Source organism: Equus asinus, chromosome 24, assembly GCF_041296235.1.
Source record: "Equus asinus isolate D_3611 breed Donkey chromosome 24, EquAss-T2T_v2, whole genome shotgun sequence".
In the NCBI taxonomy this organism is placed as follows: domain Eukaryota; kingdom Metazoa; phylum Chordata; class Mammalia; order Perissodactyla; family Equidae; genus Equus; species Equus asinus.
Genome location: NC_091813.1, coordinates 13,201,318 through 13,213,960, shown reverse-complemented (window position 1 = coordinate 13,213,960; position 12,643 = coordinate 13,201,318).

Below are 12,643 nucleotides of genomic sequence, written 5' to 3'. Positions count from 1 at the left end.
GTTCATGGATTGTAAAAGCCTCACGGTTCTTTTTCTGGTGCGTATTGATAAGGTGACCTCACCATTGCTACTTAGTTTATGATCCCTGTCCGCACCGTACCATGAAATCTATATTTCCTAACACTGCTAATGTGATCTGCACCCGTGATGTGAAACAGTGAGGCCTGGGCCGGCCAAGCGGAACGTGGGCGCTTACCCGCTGCGCCACAGGGCCGGCCCTGAATTGGACTTTTGGACCAACCTTTTGCCTGAGCTTGGGAACACGTGGGCCTGTTTGGATTATTCGTGAAGGTGATTAGTAGTAACATCCTGGACGGTAACCTTTTCCGTTGGTGCATGGGTTTAGCAGGCAGCATGTTCTGTGGGTAGTATTCCTCTTCGTCTATTTGGAATGGTCTACCTTTCTGTAGCATCAGTACGCATTTTGAGGTGATTTTCCAGCCTTGGAAGTTCACCTTCTCTAATCTCTTTCAGCCCCAAAGCTTTATGCCGTCATTCTGGACCCCATTTTGGATTTTTTGCTTTTAGGTGAATTTATTGCCGCAACCCTGCATTAGAACATCCTATATCTTTCCGATTTGCATCCTCATCGATGTAGACTTCCGTGTAGCTTACATCATCTCCCCCTGCGTAAGCCCAATAGCAGGCCCTCACCACACACTTGTGCCTCATCATCTGTTTCACCCTCTCACACCTCCCCGCTTTGTCTCTGGGAACCCCCAATCAAATGTCCCGTGCCACCTGTTCCTGACCGCTTGTTTTTTCTTCTCCTCTTAAGTGAGGTCCTACGGTACTTGCCTTGCTCCCTGGGGCTTGTTTCACTTCCCTAAAACCCTCACAGCCATTCTGGTGGTCACAAATGGCTGGATTGCATCCTTGGTTCCGGCTGACTGGTATGCTTTTGCGTGGCTATAGCCCATCTTCCTTCTGCAGTCGTCCCTTGCTGGGCTCCAGGGAGGCTTCCAAGTCTTGGGTAGTGGGAGCGACGCTGTGGTGAACTCAGCGGTGCACATGTCTTTATGCAGGAGTGTTTCCGAGTTCTTTGGATCAACACGCCGCAGGGGAATAGCTGGATCATATGGGACATGGATTCTTAAAGTTCTGAGGCAGTTCCACACCGCTTGGCGTAGTGGCTGCACCGGTCTGCACTCCCACCAACGGTGCAGGAGGCTTCCCTTCTCTCCACCTCCTCTCTGACACTTGTGGCTTCCTGTCTGCTTCCTTATAGCCATTCTGACCACAGTGAGCTGCTGTGCCCTTGCAGTTTGCATTTGCATTGGCCTGAGACTTAATGACGGTGAACAAGTGTTCATGCACCCGTTGGCCCTCTTTCGATCTTCTTGGCAGAAATCTCTGTTTCCATCTTCTGCCCAGGCTTTCATTGGCTTGTTGTTTTTTTTTTTTCTTGTGGGGCCGTGCGAGTTGATTGCATCCTTGGGCTTTTCACCCCTTGTCCGATGTGGGGTTTGCAAACATCCTCCCCCAGTCGTTCTGCTATCTTTGCATTCAGTCGATGGTTTCCTTCACTGGGCAGAAGCATCCGCATTTGACGTGGTCCTGTTGGTTTCTTGTTGACTTGGTTGCCCTGGCCCAGTCGGACTTGCTTCTTCCAAACAGGCGGCTCAGACAGATGGCAAAGAGCACTCTGCCTAGGTCTTCTGCTACAAGGTTCACGGTTTCAAGTCTGCCATTCAAGGCTTTGATCCATTTCAGGTGGTGTGTGTGCCAGGTGTAACATCATGGTGTACTCTCGTTGTGTTCCAGGTGGCTGTGCAGGCTTCCCAGCACCGTTTATGGTAGAGACTCTCCTTTCTCCGCTGTCTCCTCTTGGCTCCCTGGTCGAAAATGGGCTGTCCATGTACGTTTGGGTTGGGCTCTGGGTTCTCGATTCTGTTGCAGGGGTCTGTGTGCCTGTTTTGGGGCCCAGACTGTGCCGTCTCGGTACCTAGTGCTTCGTCCTATATGTTGAAATCGGAAAGTGTGCCACGTCCTGCTTTTTTCGTTTTCCTGAGGATTCCTTTGCCTAGTCAGGGTCTCTTGTTGCTGGCTAGAAACTTTAGGATTCCCTCTTCTGTCTCTGTGGGAAACATTGCTGCAACTTTGACTGGGATTGCATGGAATCCAGAGATTCCTTGCTCTGGTAGGGACGTTTCCAGTGTGTTGCTGCTTCCACTCCTAGATCCGGGAATCTCCTTCTTTCTCCTTGTGTCTTCTTGAATTTCTTTCACCCAACGTTTGTTAGTTTTCCATTGCCATGGCTTTCACCTGTTTTGCTAAGTTTCTTCCTAGAGATCTCATCCTTCTCACTGGCATGCAGTTTTTCACTTTTTCTTTTCAGCTTCAGTTTCTCTATGCTTTGCAACTTTGAATCGGTTTTGCTCTGGCAGAAGTGCATCGCTGAGCTCACATCTGCTGGCAATGCTCCTGTATTTGCTGTGGAAGTCTGGCCCTGTCTAACGTCCCTTCCCATCTGCCTCTACACTACCTCGGACGCCTGCCCCAGAATGCCTGAAGCAGTGGTGAGCAGGCTCACCCGAGGGTCCACCCGGCCCACCCCGGGCCACCGACCCAGAAGGTGCGGACCTCACCGCTGCACCACCGGCCGGCCCCTTTCATGTTCCGTTGGCAACCTGCAGTTGAGGGCAATGGGACTTGAATATGCTACCCGAGCCCAACTCTGGCACTGTGTAGATGAGCCCAGGTTGTTTTTCGGGTCCACTGCGATGTCAGAGGATTGGTCATAATCGTGTCTCTGCTGTCCCGGCAAGCTTCACGGACACATGGTTTCCTGGCCCGCCTGGAGCAGTCTCATAACTCCCCCTTCCCACTTAGCCCAGCCTTGACCTTCGCTGCCGTCTTTTGGCTTGTGAATTTCTCTGCCTTTCAAACGTTCCAGCAGAGTCTGTCTAAAGACGGACATCATCTTTCATTGTGGATTATCCAGGTGTGATTTCTGTTCGCCTTCCATTTTCTGGGACCTTTGTCTCTTTTCCATAGGAGAATCGTCATGGTATTTCTCAGCTATCCCCCTTAGACATGCTTATCAGTCCGTTCCCCTTCATTCCAAGTGATTCATTTGGCATTTCTGGAATCACCGTATGTTCTCTAGGCCGAGGTGTGAGTGCTTTCGTGACTCTTGGTTGTTGTCTTTGAATTTGCACCGGTCACTTGAAGGAGTCTTTGCTGTCCTAGCCTGGGTCAAACTAAGCACTGGGAACACGTGGTCATCTGGGTTGGTTTGACATCCTGAGGTCAGAAACTCCAAACTCGAGGTGGTCCTGGCATCCCCCTTCACGGACACAATGTTTCCAAGACAAATTAGACGAATCTGATGAATTCCTCTCCCCAGGAAAGATATTTTTCTGTCTCCTTTCCGGATTTGGGAAGTTTCGAACTTCACCCCTGATCCTGGAACGTTCCCCCAGGTGCCGTCTAGATACGGGCTTACTTTATTTCTCTGGGCTGTGCCATTTGTTTGCCTTACATCCTCAGCCCTGGCCTGTTTCTTTTTCTTGCAACAGAATTGTAATGTTCTCATTTTCAGCCCACTTCCTTACATGTGGTGTCAAAACACATAATCCATAATCCTTCTACGGCAAGAGGTAGGGGGAGAGAATTTCGATGGAGGCAAACTGAGCACACTAGCCTGGGAGGGCAGCCTTCACGAAGGAACGAAGCCCTGTGGAAAAGGGTGCTTTTCAGCACCCTTGTAGAGCACTTCCAAACAAAGAGACATAGCCCAAGCGTGACGGGGCTCCATTCCTTCAAGGCTTCCAAGACATCTCTTGGGACACATTAGCATGTACCCAGTGGGCCCCCGTGACGCCAGAGCTATGGAAAGTGAGACTGATCTGCAAAGAATGCCAGGGGCCTGGGAAAGGAGGCATCGAGTCTTCTCTTCAACGTCCTCAAGACCTCATTCTTGACTTTGGCTTATGCTTAAGGCAGAAGGACCACGTAGGTCTGATAAGGCCCAAGTCCGGCCTCTTGCTTCCCATCAAGTTGCAAGCTTGAATCAGCATGGCCTCCCCATAGACTTGAATAGATGACCACGTTCTCCTCTCGGGGCTTGTCCCTCTATTCTCGCTTCTTGCCCAGGATCCCTTTCTTAGCCCTCGAATCAGCGTCTGTTTTATGTCTTCCAGTTTCTGTGTCCGCTTTCTGTTTCTCAAAGCTGTTTCTGGGTATCCCTCCCTTTAATAGCCTAGCCTAGGCCAATCCGCAGTCTGTAACCGTGCGGCCATCTTGGCGGACATGATCCTCGTGATGTCATAAACAACCTCAAAATTCGAAGTTGTCCTGACAACCTGCGTGCACACAGAGTTTCAGAGCCATCTCAGGCCAGTCCGACTCCTCACCCTTTCCTGGTAGGATAGTTTTCCTTTTTCTCGATTTCTTGTCGGTTTCTGTCTTGCTCCTCGCACTTTGGAAGGCCTGCTACATTCTCTCTAGACACTGGTTTCTGTCCTGTAAGATTATCCTGGGTTTTGCCTCTTACATTTTATGTAGATGGCCAAGTGGGTGGACGTTCCCCAGAGAAAGTCCTGGACTCCCTCCCAAGTTGAAGTTGCCGGGGCAGTCCTCTGATGCGCAATGATCGTGTCATCTCCTAGCACTCTGCCGATTCCACCTTGGCAGGTCCCATGTTTTCCTTCCTTCTTCCTTTGGGGAAGTGTACCAGATGCGTTCCTGGATTGTAAAAGCCTCACGCTTCTTTTTCTGGTGCGTATTGATAAGGTGACCTCACCATTGCTACTTAGTTTATGATCCCTGTCCGCACCGTACCATGAAATCTGTATTTCCTAACACTGCTAATGTGATCTGCACCCGTGATGTGAAACAGTGAGGCCTGGGCCGGCCAAGCGGAACGTGGGCGCTTACCCGCTCCGCCACAGGGCCGGCCCTGAATTGGACTTTTGGACCAACCTTTTGCCTGAGCTTGGGAACACGTGGGCCTGTTTGGATTATTCGTGAAGGTGATTAGTAGTAACATCCTGGACGGTAACCTTTTCCGTTGGTGCATGGGTTTAGCAGGCAGCATGTTCTGTGGGTAGTATTCCTCTTCATCTATTTGGAATGGTCTACCTTTCTGTAGCATCAGTACGCATTTTGAGGTGATTTTCCAGCCTTGGAAGTTCACCTTCTCTAATCTCTTTCAGCCCCAAAGCTTTATGCCGTCATTCTGGACCCCATTTTGGATTTTTTTTGCTTTTAGGTGAATTTGTCGCCGCAACCCTGCATTAGAACATCCTATATCTTTCCGATTTGCATCCTCATCGATGTAGACTTCCGTGTAGCTTACATCATCTTCCCCTGCGTAAGCCCAATAGCAGGCCCTCACCACACACTTGTGCCTCATCATCTGTTTCACCCTCTCACACCTCCCCGCTTTGTCTCTGGGAACCCCCAATCAAATGTCCCGTGCCACCTGTTCCTGACCGCTTGTTTTTTCTTCTCCTCTTAAGTGAGGTCCTACGGTACTTGCCTTGCTCCCTGGGGCTTGTTTCACTTCCCTAAAACCCTCACAGCCATTCTGGTGGTCACAAATGGCTGGATTGCATCCTTGGTTCCGGCTGACTGGTATGCCATTGCGTGGCTATAGCCCATCTTCCTTCTGCACTCGTCCCTTGCTGGGCTCCAGGGAGGCTTCCAAGTCTTGGGTAGTGGGAGCGACGCTGTGGTGAACTCAGCGGTGCACATGTCTTTATGCAGGAGTGTTTCCGAGTTCTTTGGATCAACACGCCGCAGAGGAATAGCTGGATCATATGGGACATGGATTCTTAAAGTTCTGAGGCAGTTCCACACCGCTTGGCGTAGTGGCTGCACCGGTCTGCACTCCCACCAACGGTGCAGGAGGCTTCCCTTCTCTCCACCTCCTCTCTGACACTTGTGGCTTCCTGTCTGCTTCCTTATAGCCATTCTGACCACAGTGAGCTGCTGTGCCCTTGCAGTTTGCATTTGCATTGGCCTGAGACTTAATGACGGTGAACAAGTGTTCATGCACCCGTTGGCCCTCTTTCGATCTTCTTGGCAGAAATCTCTGTTTCCATCTTCTGCCCAGGCTTTCATTGGCTTGTTGTTTTTTTTTTTTTCTTGTGGGGACGTGCGAGTTGATTGCATCCTTGGGCTTTTCACCCCTTGTCCGATGTGGGGTTTGCAAACATCCTCCCCCAGTCGTTCTGCTATCTTTGCATTCAGTCGATGGTTTCCTTCACTGGGCAGAAGCATCCGCATTTGACGTGGTCCTGTTGGTTTCTTGTTGACTTGCTTGCCCTGGCCCAGTCGGACTTGCTTCTTCCAAGCACGCGGCTCAGACAGATGGCAAAGAGCACTCTGCCTAGGTCTCCTGCTACAAGGTTCACGGTTTCAAGTCTGCCATTCAAGGCTTTGATCCATTGCAGGTGGTGTGTGTGCCAGGTGTAACATCATGGTGTACTCTCGTTGTGTTCCAGGTGGCTGTGCAGGCTTCCCAGCACCGTTTATGGTAGAGACTCTCCTTTCTCCGCTGTCTCCTCTTGGCTCCCTGGTCGAAAATGGGCTGTCCATGTACGTTTGGGTTGGGCTCTGGGTTCTCGATTCTGTTGCAGGGGTCTGTGAGCCTGTTTTGGGGCCCAGACTGTGCCGTCTCGGTACCTAGTGCTTCGTCCTATATGTTGAAATCGGAAAGTGTGCCACGTCCTGCTTTTTTCGTTTTCCTGAGGATTCCTTTGCCTAGTCAGGGTCTCTTGTTGCTGGCTAGAAACTTTAGGATTCCCTCTTCTGTCTCTGTGGGAAACATTGCTGCAACTTTGACTGGGATTGCATGGAATCCAGAGATTCCTTGCTCTGGTAGGGACGTTTCCAGTGTGTTGCTGCTTCCACTCCTAGATCCGGGAATCTCCTTCTTTCTCCTTGTGTCTTCTTGAATTTCTTTCCCCCAACGTTTGTTAGTTTTCCATTGCCATGGCTTTCACCTGTTTTGCTAAGTTTCTTCATAGAGATCTCATCCTTCTCACTGGCATGCAGTTTTTCACTTTTTCTTTTCAGCTTCAGTTTCTCTATGCTTTGCAACTTTGAATCGGTTTTGTTCTGGCAGAAGTGCATCGCTGAGCTCACATCTGCTGGCAATGCTCCTGTATTTGCTGTGGAAGTCTGGCCCTGTCTAACGTCCCTTCCCGTCTGCCTCTACACTACCTCGGACGCCTGCCCCAGAATGCCTGAAGCAGTGGTGAGCAGGCTCACCCGAGGGTCCACCCGGCCCACCCCGGGCCACCGACCCAGAAGGTGCGGACCTCACCGCTGCACCACCGGCCGGCCCCTTTCATGTTCCGTTGGCAACCTGCAGTTGAGGGCAATGGGACTTGAATATGCTACCCGAGCCCAACTCTGGCACTGTGTAGATGAGGCCAGGTTGTTTTTCGGGTCCACTGCGATGTCAGAGGATTGGTCATAATCGTGTCTCTGCTGTCCCGGCAAGCTTCACGGACACACGGTTTCCTGGCCCGCTTGGAGCAGTCTCATAACTCCCCCTTCCCACTTAGCCCAGCCTTGACCTTCGCTGCCGTCTTTTGGCTTGTGAATTTCTCTGCCTTTCAAACGTTCCAGCAGAGTCTGTCTAAAGACGGACATCATCTTTCATTGTGGATTATCCAGGTGTGATTTCTGTTCGCCTTCCATTTTCTGGGACCTTTGTCTCTTTTCCATAGGAGAATCGTCACGGTATTTCTCAGCTATCCCCCTTAGACATGCTTATCAGTCCGTTCCCCTTCATTCCAAGTGATTCATTTGGCATTTCTGGAATCACCGTATGTTCTCTAGGCCAAGGTGTGAGTGCTTTCGTGACTCTTGGTTGTTGTCTTTGAATTTGCACCGGTCACTTGAAGGAGTCTTTGCCGCCCTAGCCTGGGTCAAACTAAGCACTGGGAACACGTGGTCATCTGGGTTGGTTTGACATCCTGAGGTCAGAAACTCCAAACTCGAGGTGGTCCTGGCATCCCCCTTCAGGGACACAATGTTTCCAAGACAAATTAGACGAATCTGATGAATTCCTCTCTCCAGGAAAGATATTTTTCTGTCTCCTTTCCGGATTTGGGAAGTTTCGAACTTCACCCCTGATCCTGGAACGTTCCCCCAGGTGCCGTCTAGATACGGGCTTACTTTATTTCTCTGGGCTGTGCCATTTGTTTGCCTTACATCCTCAGCCCTGGCCTGTTTCTTTTTCTTGCAACAGAATTGTATTGTTCTCATTTTCAGCCCACTTCCTTACATGTGGTGTCAAAACACATAATCCATAATCCTTCTACGGCAAGAGGTAGGGGGAGAGAATTTCGATGGAGGCAAACTGAGCACACTAGCCTGGGAGGGCAGCCTTCACGAAGGAACGAAGCCCTGTGGAAAAGGGTGCTTTTCAGCACCCTTGTAGAGCACTTCCAAACAAAGAGACATAGCCCAAGCGTGACGGGGCTCCATTCCTTCAAGGCTTCCAAGACATCTCTTGGGACACATTAGCATGTACCCAGTGGGCCCCCGTGACGCCAGAGCTATGGAAAGTGAGACTGATCTGCAAAGAATGCCAGGGGCCTGGGAAAGGAGGCATCGAGTCTTCTCTTCAACGTCCTCAAGACCTCATTCTTGACTTTGGCTTATGCTTAAGGCAGAAGGACCACGTAGGTCTGATAAGGCCCAAGTCCGGCCTCTTGCTTCCCATCAAGTTGCAAGCTTGAATCAGCATGGCCTCCCCATAGACTTGAATAGATGACCACGTTCTCCTCTCGGGGCTTGTCCCTCTATTCTCGCTTCTTGCCCAGGATCCCTTTCTTAGCCCTCGAATCAGCGTCTGTTTTATGTCTTCCAGTTTCTGTGTCCGCTTTCTGTTTCTCAAAGCTGTTTCTGGGTATCCCTCCCTTTAATAGCCTAGCCGAGGCCAATCCGCAGTCTGTAACCGTGCGGCCATCTTGGCGGACATGATCCTCGTGATGTCATAAACAACCTCAAAATTCGAAGTTGTCCTGACAACCTGCGTGCACACAGAGTTTCAGAGCCATCTCAGGCCAGTCCGACTCCTCACCCTTTCCTGGTAGGATAGTTTTCCTTTTTCTCGATTTCTTGTCGGTTTCTGTCTTGCTCCTCGCACTTTGGAAGGCCTGCTACATTCTCTCTAGACACTGGTTTCTGTCCTGTAAGATTATCCTGGGTTTTGCCTCTTACATTTTATGTAGATGGCCAAGTGGGTGGACGTTCCCCAGAGAAAGTCCTGGACTCCCTCCCAAGTTGAAGTTGCCGGGGCAGTCCTCTGATGCGCAATGATCGTGTCATCTCCTAGCACTCTGCCGATTCCACCTTGGCAGGTCCCATGTTTTCCTTCCTTCTTCCTTTGGGGAAGTGTACCAGATGCGTTCCTGGATTGTAAAAGCCTCACGCTTCTTTTTCTGGTGCGTATTGATAAGGTGACCTCACCATTGCTACTTAGTTTATGATCCCTGTCCGCACCGTACCATGAAATCTGTATTTCCTAACACTGCTAATGTGATCTGCACCCGTGATGTGAAACAGTGAGGCCTGGGCCGGCCAAGCGGAACGTGGGCGCTTACCCGCTCCGCCACAGGGCCGGCCCTGAATTGGACTTTTGGACCAACCTTTTGCCTGAGCTTGGGAACACGTGGGCCTGTTTGGATTATTCGTGAAGGTGATTAGTAGTAACATCCTGGACGGTAACCTTTTCCGTTGGTGCATGGGTTTAGCAGGCAGCATGTTCTGTGGGTAGTATTCCTCTTCATCTATTTGGAATGGTCTACCTTTCTGTAGCATCAGTACGCATTTTGAGGTGATTTTCCAGCCTTGGAAGTTCACCTTCTCTAATCTCTTTCAGCCCCAAAGCTTTATGCCGTCATTCTGGACCCCATTTTGGATTTTTTTTGCTTTTAGGTGAATTTGTCGCCGCAACCCTGCATTAGAACATCCTATATCTTTCCGATTTGCATCCTCATCGATGTAGACTTCCGTGTAGCTTACATCATCTTCCCCTGCGTAAGCCCAATAGCAGGCCCTCACCACACACTTGTGCCTCATCATCTGTTTCACCCTCTCACACCTCCCCGCTTTGTCTCTGGGAACCCCCAATCAAATGTCCCGTGCCACCTGTTCCTGACCGCTTGTTTTTTCTTCTCCTCTTAAGTGAGGTCCTACGGTACTTGCCTTGCTCCCTGGGGCTTGTTTCACTTCCCTAAAACCCTCACAGCCATTCTGGTGGTCACAAATGGCTGGATTGCATCCTTGGTTCCGGCTGACTGGTATGCCATTGCGTGGCTATAGCCCATCTTCCTTCTGCACTCGTCCCTTGCTGGGCTCCAGGGAGGCTTCCAAGTCTTGGGTAGTGGGAGCGACGCTGTGGTGAACTCAGCGGTGCACATGTCTTTATGCAGGAGTGTTTCCGAGTTCTTTGGATCAACACGCCGCAGAGGAATAGCTGGATCATATGGGACATGGATTCTTAAAGTTCTGAGGCAGTTCCACACCGCTTGGCGTAGTGGCTGCACCGGTCTGCACTCCCACCAACGGTGCAGGAGGCTTCCCTTCTCTCCACCTCCTCTCTGACACTTGTGGCTTCCTGTCTGCTTCCTTATAGCCATTCTGACCACAGTGAGCTGCTGTGCCCTTGCAGTTTGCATTTGCATTGGCCTGAGACTTAATGACGGTGAACAAGTGTTCATGCACCCGTTGGCCCTCTTTCGATCTTCTTGGCAGAAATCTCTGTTTCCATCTTCTGCCCAGGCTTTCATTGGCTTGTTGTTTTTTTTTTTTTCTTGTGGGGACGTGCGAGTTGATTGCATCCTTGGGCTTTTCACCCCTTGTCCGATGTGGGGTTTGCAAACATCCTCCCCCAGTCGTTCTGCTATCTTTGCATTCAGTCGATGGTTTCCTTCACTGGGCAGAAGCATCCGCATTTGACGTGGTCCTGTTGGTTTCTTGTTGACTTGCTTGCCCTGGCCCAGTCGGACTTGCTTCTTCCAAGCACGCGGCTCAGACAGATGGCAAAGAGCACTCTGCCTAGGTCTCCTGCTACAAGGTTCACGGTTTCAAGTCTGCCATTCAAGGCTTTGATCCATTGCAGGTGGTGTGTGTGCCAGGTGTAACATCATGGTGTACTCTCGTTGTGTTCCAGGTGGCTGTGCAGGCTTCCCAGCACCGTTTATGGTAGAGACTCTCCTTTCTCCGCTGTCTCCTCTTGGCTCCCTGGTCGAAAATGGGCTGTCCATGTACGTTTGGGTTGGGCTCTGGGTTCTCGATTCTGTTGCAGGGGTCTGTGAGCCTGTTTTGGGGCCCAGACTGTGCCGTCTCGGTACCTAGTGCTTCGTCCTATATGTTGAAATCGGAAAGTGTGCCACGTCCTGCTTTTTTCGTTTTCCTGAGGATTCCTTTGCCTAGTCAGGGTCTCTTGTTGCTGGCTAGAAACTTTAGGATTCCCTCTTCTGTCTCTGTGGGAAACATTGCTGCAACTTTGACTGGGATTGCATGGAATCCAGAGATTCCTTGCTCTGGTAGGGACGTTTCCAGTGTGTTGCTGCTTCCACTCCTAGATCCGGGAATCTCCTTCTTTCTCCTTGTGTCTTCTTGAATTTCTTTCCCCCAACGTTTGTTAGTTTTCCATTGCCATGGCTTTCACCTGTTTTGCTAAGTTTCTTCATAGAGATCTCATCCTTCTCACTGGCATGCAGTTTTTCACTTTTTCTTTTCAGCTTCAGTTTCTCTATGCTTTGCAACTTTGAATCGGTTTTGTTCTGGCAGAAGTGCATCGCTGAGCTCACATCTGCTGGCAATGCTCCTGTATTTGCTGTGGAAGTCTGGCCCTGTCTAACGTCCCTTCCCGTCTGCCTCTACACTACCTCGGACGCCTGCCCCAGAATGCCTGAAGCAGTGGTGAGCAGGCTCACCCGAGGGTCCACCCGGCCCACCCCGGGCCACCGACCCAGAAGGTGCGGACCTCACCGCTGCACCACCGGCCGGCCCCTTTCATGTTCCGTTGGCAACCTGCAGTTGAGGGCAATGGGACTTGAATATGCTACCCGAGCCCAACTCTGGCACTGTGTAGATGAGGCCAGGTTGTTTTTCGGGTCCACTGCGATGTCAGAGGATTGGTCATAATCGTGTCTCTGCTGTCCCGGCAAGCTTCACGGACACACGGTTTCCTGGCCCGCTTGGAGCAGTCTCATAACTCCCCCTTCCCACTTAGCCCAGCCTTGACCTTCGCTGCCGTCTTTTGGCTTGTGAATTTCTCTGCCTTTCAAACGTTCCAGCAGAGTCTGTCTAAAGACGGACATCATCTTTCATTGTGGATTATCCAGGTGTGATTTCTGTTCGCCTTCCATTTTCTGGGACCTTTGTCTCTTTTCCATAGGAGAATCGTCACGGTATTTCTCAGCTATCCCCCTTAGACATGCTTATCAGTCCGTTCCCCTTCATTCCAAGTGATTCATTTGGCATTTCTGGAATCACCGTATGTTCTCTAGGCCAAGGTGTGAGTGCTTTCGTGACTCTTGGTTGTTGTCTTTGAATTTGCACCGGTCACTTGAAGGAGTCTTTGCCGCCCTAGCCTGGGTCAAACTAAGCACTGGGAACACGTGGTCATCTGGGTTGGTTTGACATCCTGAGGTCAGAAACTCCAAAC